This window comes from Arachis hypogaea, chromosome 13, assembly GCF_003086295.3.
Source record: "Arachis hypogaea cultivar Tifrunner chromosome 13, arahy.Tifrunner.gnm2.J5K5, whole genome shotgun sequence".
In the NCBI taxonomy this organism is placed as follows: Eukaryota; Viridiplantae; Streptophyta; class Magnoliopsida; order Fabales; family Fabaceae; genus Arachis; species Arachis hypogaea.
The window spans coordinates 37,515,267-37,535,802 of NC_092048.1; the positions used below are offsets into that span (position 1 = coordinate 37,515,267).

The window sequence follows — 20,536 nt, forward strand, 5'->3', positions numbered from 1 at the left end:
TCACACTCACATGAAGCACCTTGCATTCCCATATTCCAGTTTTACACCATCTTTCTCCCAATATCAAAAATAAAAATGTGAATTTTTGTATGACAAATTTGAACAAACTAATATATATATGAGGACAGTTGTAACAAAATAATTTAAAATTTAAAATTAAATTAAAATTCCGTAAACTAATATATATTAATAGATTTTCCACTTACGCAATGTTTGTTTCAAGGGAATTTGGGGGGAAGAAAACAAAGGAAAAGAAAATGGGTGAAAAATTAAAATTTCTTCCGTTTGGATCACCAAAGAAAACTAAGAGAAAATGTACAACCAAATATTTTCTCTTCTCCTATGAGATGAAAACAGATAAAAAAAGGAATAAAAAAGATACAATTACATATTTACCCTTTATTAAAAAAATAATTTACATACACTAGTATATTATAATTTATATATAATATAAAAAAGGATATTAATGTAATTTCACTTGGTTATGATTTTCTCTTTTTTTTTTATTTTTTCTTTCATCCAAACAAAAATTTTATTTTCTATTCATTTTCTTTTCATCCAAACAACATAAAAAAATTAACTTTTTCTTCTATTTTTTTCCTCTTATTTTCTTTTTTTCCATTTTCTTTCTTTTAATTTTCTATTTTATATCCAAACAGTCTCTTAGGCTGCGTTTGTTTTTAGAGACAGCACACTGAAACAGAGACAATAGGACGGAGACACTAAAAATTATCTTTTGTGTATTGTGTTTGGATACGATGGACAAGACACTAATGTAATGTCTAGTATTATGTTTGGATACACATGGACAAGACTAAAATATTATATGAAATGACTAAAATAGCCCTGTGATTCCAAATTTTCTACATCAATACAAATTAATTTAATAAAAAATGAGAGTACGTAGGAGTACAGACAGAACTTGAAAAAAATATTTGAAGAGGCAAAAAATTTTAATAAAAAAATATATTAGTATTTATATTAAAATAAAATTTATAAATATAATTATTTTATTTTAAAATTTATTATTAATATGTAGGAATACATATGGTTAAGATTAACAAAAAAAATAAATTTGAGTTTGATTAATAAAAAATTTTGTTTAAGTTAATAAGCCAAATTAATTTTAAATAAAAAATTAATTTTAAAAAAAATCCATTTTTACATGAAAAAACAATTAGTTTTTGCATATAAAAATTTATTTTTATTTAAAAAAAACTATTTTTTTATCTAAAAACTGATTTTTCTTTATAAAAAACTGATTTTTCTTTAAATTATATAAAATCAATTACAATTTATAAATTATTTTTTAACATTTTAAAAGATCAATTTTACTTTTGCTAATATTTATCTTTCAAAAATTTTAAGATTAATTATTTTTGTTATTATTTTTATTACAAATCAAATAATATAATATAAGGTTAAAATGGTATTGAAGTAAAACGATAAAAAAAAAAGAATTATCTACCCGCAATAAAAAGTTCTACAGAAAGGAGAGAGTACCTGGAAAAGAAAGAGATAGAGAAAGAACAGAAAAAAAAAATATCTCTGAACAACGCAATAGAAAAAATAAGAAGGGGTTATAGTGGAAAAAAAGGAAAACAAAATTTATAAAATTGTCTGTGTCCACTTTTTTAAATTCTGTGTCCATCGTTGTCCTTCGTGAAAGAGTGGACACAAAAGTATAAAAAATTGTCTCAAAAATAATATATCCACTGTCTATGTCTCTGCTTCCAAACACTTTTTAAATAAGTATTGTCCATGTCTCCGTGTTCTGTCCCTGAAAACAAACACTACCTTAGTGTTTTCATTTTGGGCTGGACATTTAGATTTTGGTAAGTGCTAGCATGATGAAGGAAACATTTTTTCTCATGTGAGGAAGTGTCGTGGAATGGCGTAGCGTCACGCGCAATCATTGTCTGCAAACACTGTCTAACATTGCAGCGGATGGTTGGTTAATTAGGGTAGTTTGGTATTGTTTTAATGAAGATGAAGTTTTGGGCTTTATGACATATTCTTGGAAGATGTTTTAATTAGGGAAGTTTGGTTAACTATGAAGATGTTTTTATGTTTTATGTTTTATTGACCGCGGAAGTTTGGGTTTTTTCTTTTTTTGGGGTGTTATATCTTTTCTGGATTGTAAGACTTTTATTGGAAGGCAAATAATTGCCAAAGAAAAAGAAAAGAAAAAATAAATAAATAAATATATTTAGGGGTTTAGAAAAGAAAAAAGTATTTAGCCATTTAGGGTTATTTGAACACTTAATTAGAAGAAAAGTTATACAAAATGTATTTATTAGTACTTTATTATATATTATATATATTAGTTAGGATTTAGGATTAAGAAATTAGTGTTTAAAGTTAATAGAATAAAGTGTAGGATTTATGATTTAGGATTTATGAATTAGTATTTATGGTTAAGAATTATTTATTTAATATTTTTTATTTAGGAGTTAGTATTTAGTGTAATGAATATTTGTTATATTTGATTTTAAATTTAACTAAAACCAGTAATATATATTAAGTACGTAAGATGAAAATAAGTGTATTCATATAATGTGCTTATATTGTTAATGCTGTGTATTTCCTTTTTGAAAAAAAATTGCTTTATAATTATTGAATAATAATGAAAAATTAAGAAAAAATTTGTATAAATTAAATAATTTGAGAAAAGTAATGTAAAAGTTTGAATTTGTAATTTAAAAATAAAATAAATTAGATTGTTTTTAGTAAATTAAAAATGTCGTAACTATGATTTAGTTTATGTTTTTCACTTTTTTGAGGGTTTAGGATTTAGCAGAGTTGATGTTAGTTTGCAATTTTTGAAATTAAGAAGATAAAAAAGTAACGGTTGACATAAATTAAAGATGAATAAAAAGTTGGGTGGGTGGGAAAAGGTATATTTGGTGGTGTCAAAAGTTTATTTGAAAAGAATTAGGAAAAATGGTGAGAAAACGTTTGAAATAATAATAATAATAATAATAATAATTATTATTATTATTATTATTATTATTATTGATGGTTTTCTTTTAACAATCTTTTTTTTTCTTTTGGTTAGGCATGGTGGAGTATAGGATGCTCAGTTAGCCCCATACATCCACAAATGAAGAAAAAAAAAAAAATCTTACATAACAAATCTAGTTCATCCTCACTTTGTTTTTCAAAAAATGACATGTGGAAGACCTAAAACCAACCCCCTCCCCCCTCCCCCTTTTTTGTTTTTTTTTTTGAGGAAATGGGAGTCAGGATCCCAAAAGCAAAACAAAGAAACTAAAAGCATCTAAATAGAGGACTTGAAGCTATATATAAGACTAAAATATAAACAATCTCATAAGGGGCAGAATCAAAAGTGTGGCTGCCAAGAGGTAGTTGTTGACCTTTCTTCACTAAAGTATTCGCGAAAAAAATTGCCTCACGAGAAATGTGATTCCATAACACCTTAGGCATACGACTAGCTTGAATCTTAATCTCCTCAATAAGAGGGGAGCAGGGATGGGTACCTGGACAACCGTGAGTTATAAAATTAAGAGTCGTAGTAGAGTCTGACTCCACAATCACATAAGGTGGTCTAAAGATGCAGCAATTTAAAGACAAAAAATTATTTCTCAGAGTTCTGCATGCATAATGGAGCAGCTTCCAAGGTTATAAGAAAAACCTTTAACAAAACTTTCGAGATAATTTTTAATGATCTCACCGTACGCTGCATTATTAGTAGAAGCCATACAAGAATCATTTACATTCAACTTGATAGCATCATCACTCGGAGATTTTCAAGTAATTAATTGATTATAATTAGTATTATGCGCATTAAGATGCACTTTGGTTCTTGAAATACGAAGGATCTTATCAACTCTCACTCTAACTTGAGCTAGTGCAGAAGCTAAGGGAGTAATTTCCCTCAAATATTAGTTTATTACGAAAGAATCAAAGAGAATATGTTATCACTCCAAAAAGGCATTGCCAATTTCTTGAATTAGAAAGATTTGATTTCATCCGGTCCTAAAGATTTGAGTCAAAGAAACTTTGTTTCCACACTGGTGGCAGCAAGGCGTCCCAAACTCTTGACGCAAAATCACAGTCTCTAAGCATATGAAGGATCGTTTCGCTATAACTATTGCATCTAGGGAAAGACGATGAGGCTGAAAGGTGGCGTCGTTCTCTCTGCACATTGGTTAATATAGCATTGTTAGCAACTAACTATAGAAAGGATCGCATACGTTTAGGCCCTCTCCAATACCGAACCAGGTTTAAAATTCTATTAGATGGTGGGAGAGCGTGACAAAGAGCTTGATAAGACTGTTTAAGATTGAATGAGCCATCCAGAGACAACATCCATGCTACATGATCAGGTTTCCTCCATGGAGATTGGAGAGTAATAGCAGCAATCTTTTTGACCACATCTTCTGGTAGCCAACTACAGAGCTTGTTTTGTTGTTCAAGTCCAGTTGCCTGAAACATCAAGAAAGTCCATCAGAGAACTAGACTTATCAATGAGAGAGTTATTTACCTGCTAAGCATATTGCTCCAATTTGTCCAAATTAGAGATCTTATTGTGATTCTAGAACTTAATCTCAAAGCCATTCCAATGCGCCAAATATAATTCTGTTGAACATTTTCCCAAGACTTGCATATACCTTTCCAAAGGTTTGAGCTATTAGGTTTTCGCTCAACATTAGGAATGATGTCCTTCTCGACTCTATATTTAGATCTGAGGATCTTAGTCAATAAAGAGTCTCTTTTTTCAACTTGTACCCAATAAGCTTTCATCATAAAGGCACGGTTCATTTTGCTTACATGTTTAAAACCTAGGCCTCCTGATTTTTTGGGTTCGCAAGCTTTATCCCAGTTGATGAGATGCACCTCTTTTGATTGATCAATATCACCCACTACAAGAAAAATGCTAAATATTATCAGATTTAGCGGCAGATGTTAGCAGCGGATTTACCGGCAGATATGGCAATAAATTCGTCAAATAAAAAGGTTACCGTCGGATTTGATATTTCAACGGTAAATTCTCCAGTAATAATTGGAGAAAAAACAAGAAAAATTGGCGCCGAGATTACCGTAGGATTTACCGTCAAATTTATCCGCTGATGAATCTCAAGTAATGGAACGCTGCAATGTATTATCCGTCGATAAATCCAACGGTAAACCTGATCTAAATTCAAAATGCGCAGCCCTCTCCCCTCACTTTCGAGAACACCATTCTCTCTCCTCTATTCTCCTTTCTCTTCTCTCTCCCCTACAACATCCTCCAGAAGCACCTCCGGCCACCCTCCGCCAGCACTATTGACCTCCATTCTCCTCCGAAGTCTACGTCAAGTTGCTTGGATTGTGTTTCATTGCCTCAAACGGAGTTGCTCCATCTGTCTTCGCCACTGGTGGAAGAGTGTTGCTGCCGCTCCCTCTGGCACCGGAGCTGTGTCTCTCCTCCATCGTCCAGGTAGGTTGCTCTTATCCCTCTCCCTATTCCATTCTGTTTTCATTTTTTTAAATAAAAACCCTAACCCCTTTTTTGCCCTAATACCCATTTTTGCCCTAATAGCATCTCGTCGCTGATTATTCTTTTTCAGCCTCTGTTAGTTATTCTTCTTATTGCTAGGGATAACAACGAGGCAGGGCGGGGCGGGGGATACCTTCTCGTTCCCCGTCCCCGCCCCTAGATTTTGCTCTCTGTCCCCGCCCCAATCCCCGTCGTGGGGGAATATTGTCCCCCATCCCCGTTCTCCGCGGATCCCCATTCTCCGCGGAGCCCTATTTTCTATCTTCCTATATTGATCATTTATATGAAATTTCTAATAAAAAATTAAAAAAATTTAAAAAATAAAAAATATTATTACAACATACAAGGACACAATCACACAGCGGTGAAAAGGAGAAAGGACACCGCGATCAGAGACAATGAGGCGGCCTGGGGGTGATGACACGATGAGCACTGAGTAGGAGTGGCAAGGGGTATGGTTGTGACGCTATGAAAGATTGGGATTTGCGAGTTCTAGCCTTTTGGGGTGACTGGGGAGTGGGACGACGCAATGTTATGGAGAAAAGAGAAGACACTTTTGAAATTAGGGTTAGATTTTTCAATATATTGTGAAATAACTAAAAAATTTATATTAGAAATAAATTATTAAGGGTATTTAAGTAAATTTAATAATTTGGATATTAGCGGAGATGGGGCAGGGATCCCCGCTCGGGTCCCCACGTCTGCCTCGAAAAAATTTTGGCCCCTATCCCCATCCCCACAGAGAAAATTTTTCGTCTTCGGGTCCCCATTTGGGGCGGTCCCTGTGGGAATCCCCACGATTTGGAGAGTTTTGCCATCCCTACTGGTCGCCGATTCTTCTTGTTAATTGTTATTTTGTTATTGCAAAGATGATCATTCTTGTAGTTATTGAATTTATTTGCTGTTATTGTCCTTGATTACTTAAATATTTTGCTAATAATTGTTCAGTTCTTGTAGTTATTGAATTTATTTGCTGTTATTGTCCTTGATTACTTAAATATTTTGCTAATAATTGTTCAGTTCTCGTAGTTATTGCTGTTATGGTTCTTGTTGATTTGTTAGTAATCGTTGCTAGTGCTGTCATTGTTCTTGTTGATTTGTTAAATTTTTTGCTAATAATTGTTCAGTTCTTCAAGATCTCTACTTTGAACCTTGTTTTCTGTGTCTCTGTTATGTTTTGGAACGTGTCGTTAAGGTACCTTCCTGTGTCGTTTAACCAAGCAATTGGTGCCGCAACGCCTTTCTTCACTGCCTTTTTCTCTTCAAGAGGCAAGCTTACAGAGTAGTTCAAGGTTTGATTTCTCTTTTCTTATTTTGTTTTCTTTGTTTATATATGTTTTTGATGCGATAGTCGTTTGAGTTGACGATAAAATAAAGTAAGATTTGTTAGTAGCTGAGAATCTTCTCTCTTAGTAGGTTATGTTGTTGATAAAAAAGAGTAGCTCATATCATTTGGGAAAAGAGGGTGTTGGCCATTTCATAAGTAGCTTGTGTTTCTTGTTAGTTGAAATGCAAGATTTTCATATCATTGATGTGGTTTATTAACTATTATGGTTGTTGTTGGTGTTTACAATGTATGGTTAAGTTATGGTTCTGTTTGTGCACTCTTTTTGTAGGTAAAAATGACATATTTCATAGTTTTCATAGTGTTTTGCGATCCTTTAATTCAAGTTGCAACTCATCCACTTGATTTCCAGCAATTACTGATAGTAGAATGGCGGAAAACGACATCATGAAGGATGATATAATATAAGTCAGGTTTTGTTTTTGTTTTACTTCATTTTTTTCTCTTTTTTCTTTTGCTTTTGTGTTTTTATTCCCTCATGGTGATTTACTTCATTGTCAAATGGTGTTTGATAACATTATGTGATATTGAATTAAGTTAAGTTACTTCACTAAATTTGGTTTACAATTTTGTAACATGTAGAATCTGAGAACAAGGAGAATAACATAGTAATAGTTTCTATTTATGTTATCAGTGTGTGCATATTTTATAAGGAAAGTAATTGATTTTTCTATTTTCATGACATTATTTGATGGTGTACTGCCTGTACAAATGAACAGTTACGCCTTTTTTTAAACTTCGTTATTTTTGGTTCTCAGCTTTCCTATGATTTTGTGATTTGTTTAAGGTGTATGGGTTTATTTAATTTGATGATATTGTGATTTATTGAATTAGAATTGTAAATTATATAGGAATTAATTTTTGGATCTTTAGCTTTCTGATTTGTCATTGTTTAGCTCCCATGTAAGTGGTAGATTCCATTCATGAATGAAGTAGTTTCAAAGTAGAAGAAAAGAGATAAAACAAAAAACTTGTTTAGTTCATCTTCTGTATTCATGATTCTTGTTTGTGAACTTTAAACTAAAAGTTATAGACAAATTATTATAAGAAATTTTAAAATTTTAAATTGTGTTAGTTTAGAAATTATTAAATTTAATATTTAAAACTATATAGTGAATTTTCAAACAAATTTTTTAAAAAAATTAAAATTTAAGTTTACTGTCAGTTAAATTCGCCGATAATTATTAATTTAATTATTAATAATAAATCATATATTACCGTCAGATTACTGGTGGAAAAATTCGACGGTAACAAGCTCCAGAATTTTGCAATTAAAAGTTTATATCTGCCCGTAAATCTGCCGGTATTTAGCGGTGGATAAAAAAATCCGTTGGTAAACAGTTACCGGCGAGGTTTATACCGCCGGATTTATTCCGCCACAAAATCTGACGGTAAACAGATTACCGGAAGATCTTTTGTTAAATCCACTAGTAAATCCGATGATATCCGACGACTTTCTTATAGTGACCCCAAAAAAAGCTCCTTCATTTACGGTCAATAGTATTACAAGTAGAGACAGGTAATAAAGCCATTTGCATAATATAAACACGAATAGACGAAAGGATATATTTCACTAGGGTAGTTCTCCCTGAAAGAGAGAAAGATGATGCTTTCCAAGAGTTGAGTCTAAAATTGAGCTTGCTAATTGTAAGAACCAGATTTTTGGTAAATAGACTTTTCTGGCTGAAAAAAAAATAAAAATTAAAAAGAAAAAGAGAGTTACGAGGTCAAATTTGGCTTTATGAGGGTAATTAATTCCTCTAAGTCAAATTTGACTAGTGAATATTAAATACTATCTTACCATTGGCTTATTTACCACACTAGAAACTTTTGAGCCGCAAAAACGTTTTTAGTGATGATTGTGCGTGCACCGAGAAAAAATTCTAATAACTGAAAACCTCAGAACTAGTGGTAAAAGTAATTTCTACTCAAGTAAACGTGTCTCTAGATTTATATTAGATATCTCTTCATGATTTACTTCTTTAAGAATAGTTATTAGCCATTAATTATTTTACTGTGGTAAAAGTTATCCGAACCGAATTTCTACCTAGTATTCCGCAAATTTCTCCTAAAGGCCCGAATTCTCTTGCTTGCTATCCAAGTAACTCGGCCTCCCTCTCTTAGCCTCTGGGTTGAGATTATCTTAGCCTCTCACCCCTCTCTACTGTGTTTTTAACCAAGAGTAATTAACTGCGGTTAATTGCAAATAAACACGTCATTAAGACGCTGACTGCGTTTTCTCGAAATCACGCCCCTTCTCTCTTGCTATCAGCCCATTTCTCTCTAATTTTTTCAGCCCTCTTTTACCACATTTAATTAGGTTAGACTTCAAATTTTATTTAAGACAATTACCAAGCAAAAATTCAATAACATTTTACAATAAAGAGAGAGATAAGAACCGTGAGAGAGGAGGAATAAAAAAAATTCTGCACATACTACTTACATTTTTAGCCTCTTATCTTACCATTCATACACTATTCTTCAAGTGTTCTTCAAGGACTCAAACCATACAAGCACAAACTCTTGTCCGTTTTCGCCAATCTTTGCGTTTATACCGAATTTCGGCTAGGTAAACTCTTGTTCTTTCCCCTTTTCTTTTTCTTTAAAAAAAAAAGTAGCCATGATGAATTCTTACTCTCCTCCATGTATAGAGAACTCCTCTTGAAGCACCCATGGAGCACGCCTAAGGAGTTAAGGAGTTTCGACCTCACAGTGGTTGAATTTTGACGTTTTGTGACACTTTAGGCCCAAAAAAGAAACTCGCCACCACCAGCTGTGTTTCTGCCATTGTATGCATGTTTTCTAGTGTGAGAAAGGTTTACTAACTTAATTATATAAGAGATAAGGGTTAGGATTAGTTAGAGTATGGTTGTGCTTGTTTTCGGTGCTTATATAAGCCACTTTGTGGTGAATTTGTGCTTGTTTTGAATTTCTAAAAATTTTATGAGTTACCATTATTTTGGCTTGCTAAATATGTGTAACATACTGTTATATTGCCTCTGGATTTTGTGTGAAAATAGCCAGAACATGAAAGCACTTGGAGTTTAAGTTTCAAGCTTTAAACGTTACAAAAAGTGAAGAAAAATATAAAAATTGCACCTCTGAAAATTTTAGTCACTAAGAGCACAAAAATTATGATAGAAAAGAGTTAAAAAAATAGTTACAAAAATAGTTTTAATCCTATGGAACAAAGGTAGAAAGGTAAAAAGAGTGTTATGGTCATTTTTGGGTAAAAAGATAGTTAAAAATATAATTTAAATAAAAAATAAGTGAAATTATGAATTTAGTGTTATTAGGAATAAAATAGTAATTATATAAATTAGTTGGGTCAATATTATAATTATAAAAAAATTTCGGGCCTAAATAAAAGCTTTAGTAAAAGTTAGAAGTAAAATGGTAAAAAGCAATAACTAGAATAAGTAAATAAATTAATAAAGGGTAAATTTGGTTTTAGGTCCCTTAAGGTGAAATTGGCATTTAATAAAAATATTAGGAATAATTTTAATCATAGACAACTATTAGGATTAATCCGGTAAAATTTTGATGTTAAATAAAGTTAAACGGTAAACCTAGAGTACTTAGGAGCATATTAGTAATTTTAGTATAAAGTCAAATAAAAAATGTATAATTTACTTAATCAAGGAGAAAAAGGTATATTAGGAAAAATATGAACATACAATGGTAAACTAATAACATTAGAGGTGAAAGCATCATTAAAAACCTAATGAAAATGGTAAAAAGAAAAGTTAAATAAAAAGGGTAAAATGGTAAAATGTGACAAGGCTGAGACATTTTCAGAAATAGCCGGGAACAAGTTTCTATAAAATAAGGGAGGAGAAGTCCCTTAGAAATAAATTTTGTTGAGATGTGCCGTGGAAGAAGAAATTGTAAATCCCAAGGTGCTAAGAAGTACCTGATAGAGCAGACTTTCATCGCGCCTGGTCAGGGACTATATGAACGTGGGGACGCCCACCATATGGATTGCTACTCACTGGGTGCACCTTGTATTTTTGGGCCATTCTTTATTAGTGTCGCAATTATATTTCGGGCATCGGTGGGTGGCCGACCCAGTGGAGTAGCCATATTCGGACTTGGGCCGGGTAACGTCGGGCTGCGGGTAGCCAACCGATGCATGAGCTCATGACCTGCGTAGGACCAGGCATGCATTATACTTGGTTGTTACATTTTCTTGCTTGTGTCTGCTCACTTGTATATGTGACTGTTATATACTTGTGATTGCATCTGTTTGTATGATTAATTACTATTGTGACCTTATAAACGATTAGACTTAGGATGTGGATCTCCTTAGGTTCTTCATGTAGTACCCTACTGGGAACCTTAGGTTCTCATCCCCTTTTTCCCATGTCCGCAGATGGGGACTGGCGTGATCTTCTTTGAGTACCTAGTGTATGGCAGATATGTGGATCCCGCGACGGGGAGCGCGGTGTTTTAGGGTAGTCCGCGTACACGCACCTACTATCTTTCCGACTGTCCTTTCGCTCACCCTCTGCTTAGCCAGGAGTTTGACCCTGACATGCCTTATGATACACTGCTATCCGAGCTTCACCCCCGCAGAGGCCATTATCGTTTTCTGCCTTACCCTTTGAACATGGCAGAGTCAATACCGGAGCCTCCGATCATTGACATACCCGAGTATCCACCATGGTTTAACCCTGAAGAGGATTAAGTAGTTCCTGATGTACCTATGCCCGACGCACCACCACTATCCCTTGTAGCCGAGCCAGGATTCGACGGGCCAGGGGTTCCTGAAAGCTCTGGTTTTGCATCTTCAACCGAGTTTAGCTCAGAGGCATGGATTGACCAGATGATGGTGGATCTGTACTCTAGCTCTTTTGAGACCGGGGAAGAGGACTCCACAGAGGATGCGAGCAGCAGCAACATCACCAGCGCGTTAGAGTGATTCCCTTGCTTCAGTATATTGTGACAACAGTTTTTGGAGATCTAGTATCAGCAGCAGCAGTAATAGTAGTAGTAGTAATGGTAGTAGTCTTAATAATAGTGGTCCTTGCCCTCGCTCTTGAATAGTCTTTTTAGAGAGCTAGCTCTTTTTATTTATTTAATAATATAGATCGAGTCCCAGTCTAGGGTGGCTCTTGTGAGCCAGGGCCTGTAAGCATTAAAGATGGAGTATGTACATATTATAGTAAGTAATTAAGTATGAACTTGGATTTTGTGATGAATTAAGCCTCTAGGCGTTTCATGTATGATATGAGTATGCTATGCTATGCCTTTTTTTTTTCCGTTTCCTGTATTAACTGCTTAATTTATAATTATTCTAATATGCGCGACTAGATACATGATTCTCGACTAGCGCTACAAGCTCATATGTATACACTTAATATATGGTCTAAAGTATCTACAGTAAGCTAAATCGTAGCACCTGGCTGCTAGCCTTGGTCATGACGGGCTAGAAGTTGGGTCGTTACACTAATGATATCATTGAAGGTGTGTTTTGACACTTTTGAGTGCAGAAGAAGAACACCTAGATATTTTCTAAGGTTGTCTGTTCTTGTAAACCAGAGAGCTTCACTAATTTCAGTTCTGACTTGGTGACCTACACTCTTAGAAAAGAAGACGCGAGTTTTTTCATTGCTAACTTTTTGACCAGAGCTATCGTAGAAGGCTTGAAGACATTTGTTGATGATTTCCACTTGACTTAGATTAGCCTCCGCAAAAAGAATTAAGTCATCCGCAAAACATAAATGGGAGAGCTCAAGACCATCCTTTTCAACTTGATAAGCTTCCAGAATCCATGATCAACTGCTGCACTAATAAGTTGGAAAAGGCGTTTAATGCACAACACAAAGATATATGGAGAAAGGGGATCATCTTGGCGAATACTTTTGGAAGGGGAGAATTCATCTAACTCCTCACCATGCCAAAGAACTCGCATCCCAACCGCGAAGATGCAAGACATGATAAGATTAATAATATGAGCTGAAAACCCAACATCTACAAGAATATCCTTAATAAAACTCCATGGTAATCTGTCATAAAGTTTTTTTCAAGTCAATCTTTATTGTCAACCACCCTTTTGAACCTTTCTTGTTTCTCCTAAAGTAAATGACTTCTTGAGATATGATAATTTTATCTGAGTTGTGTCTATTAGGGACAAAACTACACTGAGTGGGCTTAATTAAAACTCCCATGAGATTTCTGATATGGTTGGCCAAAATCTTTGTGACAACTTTGTAAGAGACGTTGCACAAGTTGATGAGTCTCATCTGTTTAAGGATAGTAACTAGTTCCACCTTGGGGATGAGAATAACGAGGGTTTTATTAATCTCTTAAACTCTTTCTGGCTCTTGGAAGACACGTTGAATAAGGGTGCAAAGATCAGGACCGACTTTATCCCGTTGGTTTTAATGGAAAATAGATTGCAAACCATCTCTCTTAAGCACTTTAAAGCTACTCATACAAAAAAAACAACCTCTTTAATCTCTAAATTAGATATATTCTCCCTAAATTAATACAATCCTCTTGATACTGGTTTGAAAAAGCATAGTGAGGACAAAAGGTCATAAGAAAGGGAATCCATATAGAGGTTTAAGTAAAAGAATAAGCCATACCCTCAAGAACATTTCTATCAGTAATCAAGTTGCCTTCATCGTCATGCAGAGAGTTAATTTTATTTTTTCTTCGCCTAACCATGGTTGAGCTGTGAAAATATTTGGTATTTCTATCACCAAATTCTATCTATTTGTACCTAGATTAATGGTACCAAAGAATCTCTTCATAGGTCAACACTTCCTCATATTCCTTCCAAAGTTACACTTGAAGGTCCTAAAGGAAAGAGTTACCGTTGTAGTTTAGGCTATTAGTAATGTCCTAGAGTCCTCTAAGTATCTTACTTTTCTTCTTCCAAATATCATCAAAGACATTAGAGTTCTAATCTTTTAGAGAAATTTAAAATTAACTAGTCACTCTGTCCAAGAATTTTCTACATGCCAAAATTGATGAACCAAATTCTTGAAGTCAAGATGAGAAATCCGAGCCGCTAGAAATTTAAACGGCTGTCTGTCTCTATTAGAAGAAGGATTCTTAGCTAGGTTGAAACATATAGGAGAATGATCCGATTTGAGAAGGGGGAGATGCTTCAGATAAGCCTTAAGAAAAGTAAGCTATGTGAATTAAGATTACTCAAGCCTCTATCAAGTCTAGCCACTAGATTACCTCTTTTTCCAGTGAACGGCGAGCCAATGAAGCCTAAATCAATAAGGCTACAATCTAATACACAGCTTTGAAACTCAGTACGAATCACCCTACCTTTCATGATCATGTAAAATAGCATTAAAGTCTCCCAAGAGACACCATAGAAAGTTAGTATTATCAGCTAAAGAGCAAATGTTGTTCCATAACAAATACCTAGAGATACGTTGAGGGCTTCCATAACAAGCTGACAGAAGCCAAGGGTTTGAGTTGTGCCCAGAGACTTTGAGATGGACAAATTGATTATTATGTACCAAAACAGCAACATTCCAAATTCTTAAATATCATAAACATCAAATACCCCCAGAATGACCATTTTCCCCCACAATAAAAGACCTATCAAAATTCATTTCATCTCTAATGTTTTTCTGTTTCATACCACTCACATGAGTTTCAAGCAAGATGAAGAAATTCAAACAATACTCTTTACGCATATCTCTAATAAGAGAAGAGAACGACTTACTTTCAATACTACGACAATTCCAATATATAATATTCATCAAAACCAAATGAAAAAATGGTCACTAAAGACCAAAAATCACCGTTGGGGTTGAGCTCCAAGAACCGATGCGATACTACTATGAGAAATCTTTCCATTCTTGTTCTAATTTTTGTTAGTCTTCTCCAAGGGTAACACGAGTGGCTTGTGCATGCTTGAACTCGTACCACTCCCTTGATTCGACAGTCTTGTGGAGGAAGAGAGATTGTAAGTTTAGGTTAAAAAGCTATTTCTCACCACATGGGTTTCAAGAATAGATTGTGATTTTTTTGAGGCTTCGAACGCTTTTCTATACTCATTTTGAAGACGTCTCATATCTATTAACATCCTTCTTCACGGTTTTCGTTTCAAGATTCTTTTCTTTAGGAGGAATAAAAGAGGAATCACCGATCTATACTTCAACTTTAAATGGAAATTGCTCAATCATTTTGGATTTAAGTTTGTTACTCTTTTCGTTGGGTTTAGGCCCACCTGCCAAAAGTTTTGGTTTTTTAATACCCTGAAATTTTTTTCAACACCTTGTTTGAGAACTTTTTTGTATATAGGTTGGGGTATTTTAATATTATTTTGGACCTTAACTACTTGAAGCCCATCTTGGTTATTAGTGGCTTGATTAGTTTCCTCATGCATAGCATGCACGTCCCCATGTTGCGAGATTTTCTCATATAAAATATTGTAGTGTGAACCTCTCCCTTCTTCAAGAATATCAACATTCTCTTCAATAATAGATTTTTCGCCCTTATTATTATCGTAGAAGATCACACCTTTTCCATGAGGATTAGTTATCCTTTTTTTTTATCTGTCTTCTCACTATCATCCAAGGCCAAAAATTTGGTGGTCTTTGATTAGCATTTATATCTTATTGAGTCTTGAATTATGCAGTCTTACTGATTTGGTCACTAGCATTTTCATGATTCTGATTATTTTCCGAATTAGCATCCTGATCGTTTTCCAGATTAGCATGCTCCCTAGCGTTTACTCCCTCTTAGCTGTCCGCCTGATCCACCACAGTCTCACTACATTGGTTTATTTGGTGCCCGTATTTGCCGCAAGTGAAAAAGATCTGATAGAGCCCTTCATATCCAATGTTCAACTCACTACCAAGAACCGAAATTTGTGGCACAAATTTTTATCTCAGGTCGATTTCAACACATATACGAACAAATCTTCCTCTAGAATGGATAGAAGTGGTGTAATCAATTTTAAGCATATGACCAATAGTCGAACCCACATGCTACAAGAAGTGAGGATTGTAGAGCTCGATCAGGAGTTTAGGAATGTGAATCCATGCAGCAATTTTCTTGACTTCATTCAGAAAATTCAAAAAAAATGGCTTTTATCTTTGCACGATGAAGTAGTGTTCAGCAATCATCCAATATCTTTTTATAAGTACGTACGAATAATCTTCTTCATCTGAAAAATAAACAAAAAAATAGTCACAATCCATATTAATTATATTGATACTGTTCTATGAAAGCCAAGTCCATGCATTAGCCTAGAACTTTAACAATCAATGCATTGAACCAAGACTTGTATCATTCATTAAACTCTTCTTTTGACACCGAAATGGTAGGACAAGGATCAAAGGATTTTTCACCAAAATCTTCCTTTTTCGTATCCATATACCAACGATCCCGAGGATTTGGAGCATTTTTTTGATATCGTCCATATTCATCTTATCTCCTTCCGAATTGAGGCCAGGTGCCGTCAACAGGAAGTCCTTAAAAGAGATCTTTGCCAAGTTCTCAACATGTTAGTCTTGCACTACGATGTCCATACTTGTTGGGTTGATTGAGGTCGACATCCTCCCCCATCTTGACTTTTGTTGTGCTTCATTTTTTCAAATCTTCTTTTTGGGTGGAACTCTAGCAGAGCTTTCTTTCATCTTTTCAAAATTAATATCTGAAAAAAAAAAAAACCCTAATAACTTGTCATCGTATTATATGAAAAAGTTAATTTCAATTAATAAACCACAATGTGACTTATATTTCATGTCAGCCGGACCAAAAAAAGTCACACTCCAAGTGTTTCCTTCTCCTGCTTCCAACACATTTCAGCAGATGGGAAGAAAATACCCTTTCTCCCAATAGCATAACCCATAGATTAGATTTTAGCATTGGGCGTATGGCATGAGTTTCTGCTCTTTTTCAGAGTTCAGACCAACTAAAAAATTTCATTATTCATTTCCTAATTTGTTATCAAACAAACATTGGCGGTGAGTGGTTTTTTGAGGGTTTTCGTTGTCGTTTTGCACATCTGAAATCAGGTTTCAACAATGGCGGAAACAAGCTCAGCAAAGGTACAGAAATTCTTCGAGGACCTGGAATCCCACAAGGCTATCCTCACCACCTGCACCAACCTCTTCGCCGCCCTCTCACACCGCTTCACCTCCCTCGACACCTCCCTCCACCAAAAATCCCAATCCCTCGATTCCAAGCTCCAATCTCTCCAATCCCGCTCCCACCAAACCCTCGAAGAACTCCGCCACCGCGACTCCTCCATCCCCGAGCGCGAGTCCGCCGCCGCTGCCCTAATCCGTGACCAGACCGACGCCGCCCTCTCCGACCTCCGCAAGCCCCTCCCCGCCAACCCCGACCTCTCCACCACCCTCAAATGCCTCTCTCGCAAGATGGACTCCTCCGCCCTCCTCCGCTTCATCGTCTCCAAGCGCAAGGAATCCGCATCCCTCAGGGCGGAGATATCCGCCTCCATATCCGAGGCCGTGGACCCCCAAGGCTGGTCCTCGACGCCGTCGAAGAATTCCTGAATTGCAAGCTGGCTAAGTCTGGCGTCACCGATAAGAGATGGGCCTGCGGGATCCTGATTCAGGCTCTCTTTCCGGAATCTGGTGCCGGAGCAAAGCGTCCGGAGTTTTCTCGGCGGATTGTGGAGAGGGCGGTGGGGCTGGTGGAGCTGTGGAAGAGGCAGATGGACGAGGAATCGGAGAATGGAACTGTTGGTGCTGCGGAGGTGGTGATGTTTCTGCAGATGGTGGTGTGTTTTGGACTGAGGTCTATGTTCGATGATGACTATTTGAGGAAGTTCGTTATGGAGTTTGCGTCCAGAAGGGACATGGCTAAGCTTGCTGCCATGTTGGAATTCGGTGACAAGATGATAGGTTCGTGTGCTGTTCTTTCTCTAATTGTGTCTTAGCATTTTGTTTGAGGATTGTTTATTTATTTGTACTTGCTAATGATACATTGTTGCTGCAGTTAGAGTGTGACTGATTTATTTATTTGGTAAGTGTATATACTTCTCATATAATGTTGGATTTGCATGTTATATAGTGGGTTGATGGAATGGAACTTGTAACATGATGACATTGATCATAATTAGATGTGACTATACAGGTCTTTATTATTATTATTATTTACTAACACGATATTTGTTATACTTTTAACCCTATAAGTAATGGAGATAGCAGAGTTTGATTAGATTTGTGAATTTTGATTAGTATATTGAAAACATTTCACAAAAGGATGCATGTTTTGGAGGACTGATGAAAGAAAGAATTATATGCAGATATAATAGATGAACTAGTAAAAAATGGCAAAGAGGTAGAAGCTGTTTATTTTGCTTCAGAATCTGGTTTGACTGAAAGGTTTCCTCCAGTCGACCTGCTCAAGTCCTGTCTTCGGAACTACAAGAAGAATGCTGCTATAACGTCGAAGAAGGGAAATAACAATCAGGCTGCTACGGTCTGGATCTTACCTATTGAATTCTGTTCTATAGGTTGTTTTAAAGTTCTCCTCTGATTATGCCTTCAGCAACTTTCTTAAGCCTGTCTCACTTTTCAGGATGATTCAACCACTTTGGAGTTGAATACAATTAAGGCCATAATCAAATGTGTAGAAGATCACAAGCTGGAATCAGAATTCAACCTCGATAATTTGAGGAAGCGGGTTACACAGTTGGAGAAAACAAAGGCTGAAAGGAAGAAGAGCGCAACAGCTGGTAAACCTAAGAAGCGCAGCATCCGTGCTGGAGGAGCGGGTTCTTCCCGTCCATCCAAATCAGCCAAATTCCATCCGCATCCATCCTCGTCTTCCAGTCGCAGGAACCTGGCACCTTCTCTGCAGCCTAGTCCCAATGCCAGATTTTCAAGCGCATTCAACTATCCCAGTCAGACTGTATATGATGCCTCAGCTACTGCTAATCCTTATGCTGCAACCTATGGAGCTGCCCACACTCAAAGCCCCGCTGGGATGACCCAACAGCATTACTCACTCCCCGTTGACAATTTGGGTCCACCCGGCTACCGATCCAGCACTGCTTATGTAGCACAGTCTAGCTACGGCATGTATGATTATGGAAATGCCACTCTATCCACTTATCAACCTCCATACACAGTGGATCAATCTAGCTACAGGGGATGAGTTTTCTTTGCTTCCTCCTGCTCTTGAATCTTGTCGTCAGTTCCTTAGAAAATGGAGAAAAAAGCAGCTGCCTTTTTTTTTGCCTCTTAATTTTTCCGTTTCCTTTTGGGAATTTAGGTTGTAATTGGTAATCACAGAGCAATTAAGTCAAGGTAGGTTCCTCACCATTCCTGTATCTTTTCTACTATTTTTATACTATCTACTGGTCCTTGCCGTTTTGAATGCATGGCGGAAGTAGCTTCTGAAAACATGAGTAAAAAGATTACTTGTGCTTTTAATCTTTAATCACAATGGCATGCCTTTTTATCTGTGATCTTTACAGCATATAGTAGTGCTAGTGCATTTATTCTTTTGGGTACAACTTACAAGGGTTGAAGGATACAGCAAAGCTCACCCTTTGAAAAAGAACAAAAACCGAGTGCCATAATTCTGTCAATAGAATTCCCATAGAATCAACACGGAACCCGCTGGTGAACCGGTAAGAGCTAGCTTTGGGGTTTTGATAAGAATGAAAAGAGTTTAACAGGTTTTGTTGGTATGTCAACTAATATGTCTGTTGAGCTTTTAGCCTAGCTCTAAGTACTGCATGCTCATGGCTTGGGATCCTAACATTTATAATATCTTACCGCACTTCTGAGTTGTAACTAAAAAGATATGGATGTGCTCTCTGAAAAGGGTCTTCCTAGTTTCTACCTCATCAATGTTGCAATATTGTTTATTCAATCGGAAGTGGTTTGTTAAGGATTGGATAACTAGGTTGGAACATAGTGCATACCTTGCGGGAAGGGAATTCTTCTGTTTACTATCCTGTCTATGATGGCTGCTACTCACTCTTTTGGTGAGTGTGGGGTTTTCCTCCTTTTTGGAATGGAGTTCTTGTCTGTAGTTTTACTTTTTTAGATGTATCCAAAAGAAGATTACGTGAGAAGTTAGCGGTATACTAATAAAAATATTAGGTGAATTGATTTCAATGACCTGAGTTTGAATTGTAGAGAAGTACTAATATTATAAAAACATCACATAACTCTCATACTGTTTGATTCAAACAGAATTGCGAGTTTCATGTGAGAGTCAGATGTACTATAGTCCTTGTTAGATGGTGCATGATTGAGGAAAAGAATTTTGTTATTGTATCATCTTGCGCATTATATGTGGAGTGTCATATATAGAGTGCTCTGCTACTGCACATATGTGTGGCTGCAATTAACCACTAACTAATAAATTCACTAATTAATCTTAATATACAATTGAGCTAAGTGTGAGCTTAACATTCCCCTTCAAATTGGAGCATACAAATTGTAAGTTTCTAACTTGGCCATAAGAAAACAAAACTAGGGTGCAGGGAGGGTCTTGGTGAGAATATCTGTCGTCTGGTACTTACCAGGAACATGCACCAATTTCACAATTCCTGCTTCCACCTTTTCTTTGATGAAGTGGCAGTCGATTTCGACATGCTTCGATCTCTCGTGCAAGGCTGGGATTTTAGCCATGTGAATGGCGGAGATATTGTCACAAAACAGCATAGCTAAAACGGCTTAAATGTTCATGAATCTGAGGAGGGCAATGACTCAGACAATTTCGCA

The 20,536-nt window shown here is 35.8% G+C and overlaps 1 pseudogene; it reads left to right on the plus strand.

Moving 5' to 3' along the window:
* The first annotated feature begins 16,395 nt into the window (after positions 1–16,395).
* Positions 16,396–19,266, plus strand: LOC112738118 (FRIGIDA-like protein 4a; annotated as a pseudogene).
* The last annotated feature ends 1,270 nt before the right edge of the window (positions 19,267–20,536 follow it).